At 39.0% G+C, this 11140-nt stretch overlaps 2 non-coding genes across 2 annotated transcripts; both read right to left on the bottom strand.

Moving 5' to 3' along the window:
* Window positions 1–8815: 8815 nt before the first annotated feature.
* trnae-uuc (transfer RNA glutamic acid (anticodon UUC)) lies at window positions 8816–8887 on the bottom strand. Its single transcript has one exon. It is a non-coding gene; the product is annotated as a tRNA-Glu (tRNA).
* Window positions 8888–9215: 328 nt separating this feature from the next.
* trnar-acg (transfer RNA arginine (anticodon ACG)) lies at window positions 9216–9288 on the bottom strand. Its single transcript has one exon. It is a non-coding gene; the product is annotated as a tRNA-Arg (tRNA).
* Between the last annotated feature and the right edge of the window lie 1852 nt (window positions 9289–11140).

Below are 11140 nucleotides of genomic sequence, written 5' to 3'. Positions count from 1 at the left end.
TGGTGAGCTGATCAGCACCTGCTGAAATATCCAGTTCCTCTCTGTACGCACCTTTACCTTCCTGTCTGGGGTATTGTACAGTGCTACAGCTGAGATACAAACACACACACATCCTTCTTTACAAGTTCTAATGTTTAGTTTCTCTATTTCTAGGCAGTGGACGTTAAGGGATACTTCCTCGGGATGATAAGGGGTCCTGAGAGTGGTGTTTGCTGGTTTAAAACCACCAAGACGCAGCTTACTTCGACCAGCTGGTAATCACCATCTTTGTTACTCTGATGAAGAGAATTGATATTAATGATTATTAGATGAACACTTTTGAGAAGTAGATCTTGAGTTTCAGCTAATTGTCATTTGCAGGGATTCCCTTATCAGACCACCATCGAGGACCATTTCACTGCCATACAGGTGAGGGATTATCTGTTGTGGCGTCACAAAACTTTTGTTAGTTGCAGTGACTAATTGTGTTCACTTCAAATTGTTCTCTTAAGGCTGAATATGGGAAGGTTACAGAGCTCCTTTCCTGTAACCGGGTGGAAACCATCATGGAGCCACTTGAGGATTATGTGGTAAATTTATTGCAATGTCATGAAGTCTTTATTGTAGATAGTAACTCTTGGAATTTTGTACACATATGGGTCTGCAGTGTTTTTATATATTTTTTTAATTTAACAGCAAACCTTTAAAAAGGTGTCCTGCACGTTCCTGCATGTGGCTAAAGATGGTCAGGTGAACACCTCCACCTGGGAGCAGGAGCAGGTTGACTCTCCCCACAGTGATTCAGAGGAACAGTACGACTCTGAGGTAATTCTGTGTTTCAGACCTGATGTGTATCTACAGATGCTGCTATTCCCCTGAATGGGAGGCTGTAACATTTACTGTGTGAGTTTTAATGATTTATTGCTAATGTGTCTTGCAGGAGAGTGAGGAGAGCCTTAGCCAAGAGGAGATGGAGGTGCCCTTTACTTGGTACGCTTCTCTTCACAGTTTAATGGTATAAAGGAGTAATGTATGTTTAATACACTAAGCATGTAAATCTTTTGTTTCTTAGGGACCATCTTACAGAGAGAGGGGTAACTGATTTCGGCCTGAAGCTGCATGCTCTCCGTGAGGCGTTCGCTGTGAGTAAAACCTTTGTTTAGCTGCTGTTTTTGCTCAGGGGAAGTTCACTCTGCTTTAACTTATATTATGTGCTGTCTTATATTCAGCTTCATCTTACCTGCATCCACAATCAGAACTTCTTGTTCGTTATGGGGAAGAAGATTGTGATGCGTCTGGCAGCAGTTAACAACCAGGTGACTTCAGAATGATGATAGACTGTTTCCTTGTGCAAAATACTTTCAGTTACTGGGCTTGAAAATGATGTATTTGTCAAACAAATGTGGTAATGAGTAATTAAGGAATAATAATTAAAATAACAAGCATCAAAAGCTAATTTTATAACAATCACAGCCTGCTAAAAAAAGGACATTCTTAGGATAAATATTAAAATAAAATGTACATAATGAAGAGGGCTCTGGGATATGCAGTAGTTGGACATTTGGCCCATGTCATACATCATCTGTGTATCTTTAGTAAAGTACTGGACATGCTGAGGCTTACATACTGCTTCATTTTAGGGTTTAAAATGAGTTTCCACGTTAAAAAAACTGAAGCCAAAGTGATTATTTTGTTTGTTTGTTTTAACAGGATGCAGGTCGTGTACAGCTGGACTACGAGGCTCTGATTCGTTTCCTGAAGACTCCTTCTTATCAGGACTCGATTGCAGCAGAGCTCTCCGGGTCCTATGTAAGCTTATAAATGCTTGTGTAACATGACAAATGTTTAAATTTCCAATGATAGATTTTGATGTGATAGAAAACAGGACTCCATTATGTAAAGCTAATTTCTTCTTGTAACTTTTCTCTTCTGTGCAGGTCTACCACTACACTACTACTTGTGACAGTGATGATGTAATTTGTCTATAGGATCAGCTTACAGATCTCGCTGAAGTGCTGTTTACTCAGCCCCCGGAGTTCTACCAAGACCCAGCAGCCTTAGCCAGCAAACTGAGACCTTTCCTCAGACAGCGTGTCCAGAAGATGATGGACATTTTGTGGAAGCTCTGAGCAATGTCCTTCCTTCTACCAAATTCCTCTTTTCTTCCTTCTGTTCCATTTCTTTTCCCTCACTTCTTTTCTATACATTGCTCAAGCTCTCCACACGTAAGTAGAAATTAATTTTATTCTTATTTTTGATGAGCTTAATATTAAAGTATACTCTTTTCTTCCCTACAGGTCTGTAGAGTGAACCCAGCACCCAAGGATTAGTTTTAATATCCCTCATCCCTCATAGAGCGTCCCTTATCAATCTATCCCTCTATCCCTGTCTATATAGATAACTGCTAATAGTAATTAGTATAAATAGTAGCTGCAAATAGTATTTTTGTAAATAAACTTATAGTTGTATAGTGTTTATATAGTTTACTTTAATAAATGTTTTCATTTGCTCCTATTACCGTCTCATTCTGATTATTTTTAGTCATCAGTATGTCTATATAATTTTCCTTTAAAAAGCAACACAACACTAAATGAACTTTTCACTCATATACAAATCCTTTTTAAAGAACTTCAGAAACTTTATAAGGTTTATTAAAATGTGAAAAATGAAAAATAACATCCAACAAAATTCAGATATTTATAGTCTTGGAAAGTTTGTTTCCAAAATGTAGAAAAATCTGTAACATTTGGGGAATTGCACATTTACATTTAAGCATCCAGAGCACAGTTGTGTATAAAAAGTCTGAAATCTTGAGATAAAAATCTGAAAATCTAAATTGTAGAGGACTAAAAATGTGGATTTACAGTTTACACCAAATCACACCACTGTAGCACATCATTTATAATGCAGTTACTCTGAACTCTCAAGGTTACTCTTTAAGAAGAAATAGTTTATAATATCAGTAGTCTTTAAGGTGTTTTCCAAAATAAATAAAAAAATAAGTCCTGTTCATGAAAATGAAGGTTGGTTAGATGTTTAAAATGGAAAGGAATGCTTATTGTCTTTCAGTCATTCCAAAACACTGTTAGTGAAACACTAGAGTGATTTAATTTGTGTGTTTTTAGTACTTTCTAGTTTCTTAACAAAAGTACATTAAAGTACAGTAAATTAAAAAATAATAATAAAACTGAACTCTGTTTCTTTCTCCAGTTTGGGCTTCAAGCAGTTTTATTATTTAGAAGGGGATGCTCATGATTTACAGCCATGTCCACAATTTTCTCCATATCATGCATTTATTGCTAGTCCCCCTTTTTTTCTTAAGGTTTCAGATCAAGTGACTGACTTTTTCTCACAAGAATTTCCCAGTTTTTAGTTTGGAGGCATTTTTCCTGAACTTTAGTTGATGTTTCTATACTCCTCAGAATTCATTTTGCTTCTGCAATCAGCAGTTCCATCATCAGGCTCATGTTTTACAGATATGATAGCATGCTTAGATCTTGCGCAGTTTCTTTTCGCCTCCACATTTTGATCCTGTTTTTGTGGGTAACTATTATTTTACATTTTGCATCTGAGAATGTGGACTTAAACTTTTTGTTTGTGTAGAAATGTAAAACTGTGGAATTCAGAGGCAATTAAAGCACACATTATAGAGTTCACTGTGCCTTAACCCATAACCCAGACCCCTTTCTCCTTCAAGGAAAATGATGGGGGACATAACACAGACTAAATAGATGCCAAATAACACATTTCTCAACTTTTTTTTTTTCAAAATACCACCCCCTACTGTCAGGGATCTGTAATGTTACATATATGTCACAATGGGCGTTAAGCAGCCGGACCCATTTCTCATGAAACCCCATGAAATTTGTTTATGTGGCAATAACCTAGGCCAAATGGAAACATTTGAAGCAATTTCTTTCCTCAGTGAAACTAAGACGCACATCACATTTCTCACAGAGGGTGGTGGTTGCATTGATTTTGCAGAATTTGCAACGACCACACTTCACAGGCCAGTGTGCAACCTGGTCCACATGAACATCATCTGGAACTCCAACATGAACTTTCTTGGGAGGTGGTGGTGGAGTTGGTGTTGAGTGATAGACGGCCCCTTTGTGAATGCAGGAGAATAAGGCTAGTTGCAACCTCAGCCTGGAAGCTCCTTTGTTTCAGTGGCTTGTGGACACCAAGTAGTTTACAGTCACGGCGGGAGATCAGCCATGCATTGACATAGGCAAGCATTATGGTTTGCCAGAATAGGTAGAGGAACCACCTCCGTGACCTCATGTGGTACTTGTACCTTGTGACGCATGCATCTTGGAGGTCAACAAATGTTGTTGTGGGAGCACAAAATCACATGACCTATCACATGACCCACCAGGATGTTCAGTAGGTGTCACTTTAGGACTTCATGAGTTAAAATCAAGGATAAAGCTATAAAAGGAACTTCCCAGGACATTTAAAGGGCTTGTGACACCTTTGTCACCGTGGGTTGTAAAGGGGAACATTCTGGATTATGGCATGAGATATACCAGACTGACCACTTTAAAAAACAGAAATGGCACAGGATGGTTTTGTTGGTGTAATTAGTGCCAGATATAAAGAGTTAAACAGCATTAAAACAAGAAGCAATGGTACATGAACCTGAATGACCTTATAAATCAGCTTTCATCCTCTGGAAAAAAATCATATCAATCTCTACATATCTGTTCACTCTTAAACTCTTCCAGTAATCAGTTCTGCTGTTTGTAACACCTCAGATTATGGACAGACTGAGATGGACAGACAGATACCATAAGCACAGACACAGCTCACACAGCTTATTTTATATGTCATCATTTGCTCTTAAAAGACTTGTCTCATTTGTTTTAAACTGGATTTGAGTGGGCTTGCTGTTTTTATTTTTTTTGCCATAAATATGAAATGACATGATTAGAAATATTACCTTTGTGTGCTATTTAAATAAAACTGCAATTTAAACAATTTAATCCAAGCTGCTGCTGCTGGACCCTTGTGCAAAGCCCTTTACCCCTTAACTGCTCAGCTGTGGAAATGTGAGTTGCTCTGGATAAGAGAGTCTGATAAATCTTGTAAATGTAGATGGTACTGTTTGTTTGTACGCTGATAAAAATATCCAGCCTGATCTAATTTAAACAATGAAGGTAACTTTTTGCATCAGATTATTATGTAGATTAAGACTAGTCTTTGTATTTATTACTTAATTTTCTCTATGCAAGAAATACTTTTTGCTAGTAAAGTCTACTTAATTTAAGCATTTCCATAGTCATTGTTTTGTGTTTTCTCTACTAAACTTTGAGAGTTTCAAAAGTGGATTTTTAATTGAAATATACACACCTGATCCTGGTAGTCAGCAGCAGGTAGGGCAATGATAGTTGGAAATTAACATTATAAACCAAAATACAGCACAACCTGAGAAAGTGCAGTATAAAACCAACAACTGTCAAGAGCTAGCTCATTATAATCGTCTACCATCAATGGCATCTGTATAGCTTTTAGACATGCAAGATCACCTTGAGATCACATTTCTTGGAGGACATTTTTGGTCCACTTCCTCATGCTGGCAGTTGGACCTTACTTCTCATTGCACAACAAAATATTGCAAATACCAACATTACACATAAAACATCTTGAACCACGTCTAACGTCCATGTTTCTAGCAAATTCGAGAAAGGAAAGCAGGTCAGAAAGGTCAGTCGGGACTAATCATAACATCTGAACTTTTATAACATGAACATATTTTTGTATATTTTTTGTTATATTTTTGTATATTTTTTGTTATATTTTTGTACCCTTAAATTGGGGTATTTTAGTATTTTTTGTTATATTCCTTCTTATTTTATTTATTACCTGTGCTTGTAGATACTGCTGGTGCCAGATTCCACAGCATACTTCAAAGCTCTTGTAGACTCCAAGCTTTGAAAGGTCTGAGCTGTTTTTGTATCGATAGGGCCTTACACAGTATTAGGCAAGTGGTTTTAATGTTATGGCTGATCGGTGTACATCATATCATCTGAGACAGTTATTTGTCATCATGCCCAAACTTAGCAATACATTAAACACCACAAATTGGATGGCAAAATAGACACATCCAATATGCGACCCTATGTCAATGCTTGTATGCGTTATTCTAAGATGCGGTCCCTTATGCAGAATAACGTGTGAGGTCCTTTGTGACTTCTCATTTGCTTTGGGTACGATCAGTCTTGAAGTGAGTTGGCACCATTCTCCAGTCCCTCATCTGGCCAAAAGTGTTACCTTTTGTTAAGGGAATGCAGCTGATGTCTTGCCCAAACTGGAGTATAAGAAAATAAATATAAAGTATAAAGTATATTAGAGCTTCCAGTGAAATGGCAATAAGTACACAAAGATTCTGCAAAAAATGTGAAAATTTACAATCTATATAATGTTTAATTTATATCTTATATCTATTATATCTTGTGTTTAATACTCAAAATGTGAATAACCTGCAGGATGCTGCGCTACTCCCAAAAGATGACTGGAAATTGTGGATAGTAAAATAATAAAATTCATATGATATAACAGAACTGTCTATAAACATGGGACCAGATTAGACAACGCTGACTAGCAGTTTTTAAAAAACACACCTTTCCAGCATTACTTTCAGAAATGGCTGCCAGAATCTGTTGTCTGGGCCCGTCTGTTTTAATCCCCAGCTCCTGCAGATCTCCATCAGTCAGAGTCAAAAAGGCCTCCATGTCTACCTGTAAATAAAACAATACAGGTAATTTACAGAGAGGAAAAATGCAAGCATGCAATTGTAGTGTTTGGAAATAGGAATTTGGTTGAAGAGAAAATCAAACTATTAACTATTGTGTTAAATCCATTATTTTAATAACATGTAAGTACAAGAAAAAGTTGCAGACTTTAGAGATGGCCATGTCTATACCTCCTGTTCTTCAAAGATGGGCTGGTACTTCTCCAGGGAAAGTTTTCTTTGTATACCTGACAGCTCATCTGTGAAAAAGGAATAAAAGTAAAGATCATTGACACTGTAGGTTTGGAAACAATTTAATCCACTTCTCACTTATGATTTATGCACAATTTACTGAGTACAGCTCTAAGTCTCCTTTGACAAGACTCTACAGGCTACAGGTGTAACTGCCATCTTCATGTTGCTTCACTGAAGTCCTATGTGGTCTGGGATTTGGTTGGGCCATTTAAGGACATTTAGAAACTTGTTCCAAAGCCACTCCAGGGTTATCTTGGATATATTCATGTTGTCGTTCTGAAAGGTTAAACCTTGTCTTAAAATCTGAGGCTGTGTCCACTGTGGAGCAAGTTTTCTTTAAGAACCTCTCTGTATTTCGGCTGCATTCACCCTTCCCTTAATTCTGACCCGTCTTTCCCCTCCTGCCACTGAGAAGTACTCCTGCCAACACCATGCTTCACAATAACAGTGGTATTGCCCAAATATTGAGCAGTGCTTATATTCAGCAGCAGTTTTCATTTAGCTATTCCAACATAAAGCTCTTACTGATGGAGAACTTCTGAGATGGCTGTACTTCCAGCAAGTACTCCCTTTTCTGCAGAGGACTTCTAAAGCTATGGTTTATACCTTTACCCTGCTCTATGTCTTGACACAATTTGCTCAGGGTGGTCTATGTATTTTGTAGATAGATGTGTTCATTTCTCAATACCCTGTCTACGTTCATGGTCCACAACCATGTTGGCTTTTGTATGTTAGAGACTGGTAAACTGCAATAGTGTGAATGAGAGTACATTCCTACACACCATAAAGTCTGATCATCTTTATTTGCACTGACCTTCATCAGTGATGCTGCCACTGCTGGAGCCACCACTACTTTTAGAACATGGTTGGGAAGAAGCAGAAGACAGGGTTTCACCAATTAGAGGCTTAGGAGTTGGGGATGGCGATGGAGTCAGGGTAGGGGATGTACTCTTAGATGTGGAGGAATTCCCAGACTGAGGTCTCTTTTTCAGATCAATCTTCTGTGGAGATTGTAGGCTAGTGTTAGGTTAGATTGATGGAAATGAACAATACTCATAAAACACACTGACTTGGTACAGTTAATATATAGTAGTTTCTATCAGAGATACACACTCGCTCACTTATTAAGACTATTTGTACAGTCCCCTCTGAAAATACTCAAATGGTTTTTTATACTTTGAAGACAATTTGGCTTTAAGTTCCAAAAAAGTATATAAGGCTAAAGACCAGAATTCTCACATTTCATTTCCAGATATTTACATCTAGATGTGTAAACAACAACCGTTAAAGTAAAGATAAATAAAAACCTACTAAAATAAAGGTTAAACAAAGTTATTAAAATAAAAAGGTAAATCCCACACTGAAAAAACATAGTCTCTTACCTGACGCAGTAATTCGTTTGTAATCCGCTACTGTGCCACACTGTAATTATGCGAATACATTTGACTTGAATGACACGTCATTAGCGCGCACGATCCATCGATTGCCGTGGGCGGGCCCCATTGTCTGTCCATCTTTTCAGCACAGGGATTGGGGAATAAAGATGTAACGGGCCGATGTGATTGGGCGAGAAAGATTTCCCAGGTGAGCTGTGATTGGCCGGCTGACCCAGACTATCGTTCTTCAAGTAGCACCACTGGCCCATGGGAGCCTACAAATAAATAAGTGATGACAAATCAGTTATGTAACGTTTTGCGCTGTGAATCGAAACGAACACAACACCAACATGCTGCTGGCTGCAATCAGTGATCGTTTTTGGTTTCCGTTGAGGAAGCGTTCCCGGCCGTTATTAACTGAGTGATTTGGTGAACTACTTGCCAGCTCTGCAAGCAATCCAATAAAGTCATGTTCCCATACCGGGAGTCGAACCCGGGCCACCTGGGTGAAAACCAGGAATCCTGGCCGCTAGACCATATGGGAGGGCTCCCTAGGAGCGTTGAGATCGGTGTTTTACTCGACCACCAAGCAGTTTGATTTCCGGCGAGGTATCATCCAGAGCTTTGCATGGGGACCTTGCATTGCAGAGCACAAAATTGGCCAGCGCTGACCGAACATCCAGCTACTCGAGCTGTCACTCCAGTGGAAGATCAGCCGCTAGACAGAGCATGGGCTGGTGTTCCTGGTGCAGAAAGCCAGCGTACCTCCCAGTACAGGACTCTCCGCATTTCAGGGATTGTGGGAGGTGTTACTCTGCCAGCAATTCGGCAGCTGGAGTTTGGGGCACACCTCTGGGCTCTTAAAAGGTAGCCGAGCCAGCCAGGAGTTGAACCTAGAATCTTCTGATCCGTAGTCAGACACGTTATCCATTGCGCCACTGGCCCATGTGAGTTTTAAGGGGAGCAGGGTCCTACCTGTTTATGCTTTTCAAGTGACAAACAGCCAGCGGTCAAAAGTCATGCCTAGCGTTCAGCGGTGATGTGGAAAAGCTAATACCGTGACCCGGATTCAAACCGGGGTTGCTGCAGCCACAACGCAGAATACGAACCACTATACGATCACAGCACCCCACACACCTGGGCCGGCAGGTAAAAGGAGCTGCTACATGTTGTGATATGGGTTCTGGCGCCCCCTCTGGCCTGGTGCAGTGGCTTTTGATTTAGACATGATTGGAATAGTTGTAGTCTTTTTTGACACTATATCGAGAGACGAACAGATTCATACGCAAATGATACCTTCTGTGCTTTTTAAATAAAAAAAAACAAACAAATAAATTAAAAAATCCTGCAACCCGGATACACTACATGATTAGTTCTATTGACACTGGGACTGACACTCACCGACACCGAGAGAGAAAATAAGCCAAAAGAGAGTTCTCCTCAGTTCATCAAGAAGCTTAAGAACGATTTAAGTTGAAGAGTTCAGTGGTATTGTAGCTTTGGTTATATACCGTTTTTGCGCAATGAATCGAAATGAACGTAACACCAACACACCGCTGGCTGCAATCAGTGATCGTTTTGGGATTCCGAAAACGCAGCCGCTATACGTAGCGCTATGCTTTCTGGCGGCCCTCTGGCTTTCGATTTAGACATGATCGGAATGGCTGTAGTCTTTGTTAGCGCTATATCCCGAGACGATCTGATTCATGCCCAAATTATGATCACAGCACTCACAGCTGAAACCAGTGTTCTGCATTCTCAGTCACACACTGAGAGCTATAGCAAGGAGATAGAGTAAGCGTTAGACAAATCAAGTTAATCCAGAAATAAAATATCCAAACACTACTCCAATATCGCCTACAAATAAATAAGTGATGACAAATCAGTTAGTGTTTTTCTAACAGTTACCATGGTGTGCTCATGTCAGGCCTTTACACACTCTGGAGTCTCCTGCTGGGCTGGCCACAAGACATGTACTTTAAGAACCAATCAACACATAGAATGTACTCAAAACACTATAGTTGTTAATGTACTGTAGTACATTTAGTAAAGTAGTTAGAATTGTCACATAGGACTGGAAGTAGGTAAAACTGTAGCATTTAGGCTTAGCAACGCTGAGAGAGTTCACCTCAGTTCATCAAGAAGATTAAGTACAATTTAAGTTGAAGAGGTCAATGGTACTGTGGCTTTGGTTATGTAACGTTTTGCGCAGTGAATCGAAATGAACGCAACACCAACATGCTGCTGGCTGCAATCAGTGATCGTGTTCGGATTCCGTTGAGGAAGCGTTCCCGGCCGTTATTAACTGAGCGATTTGGTGAACTCCTCGCCAGTTCTGCGGGTAATCCAATAAAGTCACGTTTAACGGTAACATTATTAGCTAGATGGCATATTCTTCTGCTATGGAAACAAATTCTCCCTCCATCTTTTGATGACTGGCAGTAAGATGTTATGAGCTTCATTCATTTGGATAAAATTAGGTACACAATAAAGGGTAATACTGGCATATTTTCTGAAACTTGGGGCCATTAATTTTTATTTTTTCTGATTATGTGAATTCTTCTTCTATAGTTGGTCAGTCTAATCATTAGGATGTCCTTATAATTGTGGCTTGATCAAGTATGTGCACTGTGTATACATAATTTATATTAATGTTTTGTTTGCTGATGTAAACGATTGTGATTATATTTAGTTAGTTAGTTAGTTAGTTAGTTAGTCTCTAAACTCAAATTCAGTTTCTTCTGTACATATTTGACATACACTATTTTTTGGATTGTATAACTGTATATATATAATC

This window comes from Hemibagrus wyckioides, unplaced genomic scaffold (assembly GCF_019097595.1).
Source record: "Hemibagrus wyckioides isolate EC202008001 unplaced genomic scaffold, SWU_Hwy_1.0 Contig42, whole genome shotgun sequence".
Taxonomy (NCBI): Eukaryota; Metazoa; Chordata; class Actinopteri; order Siluriformes; family Bagridae; genus Hemibagrus; species Hemibagrus wyckioides.
Note: the sequence above shows the minus strand (reverse complement) of the source record. Positions and strands in the feature narration are given on the sequence as shown.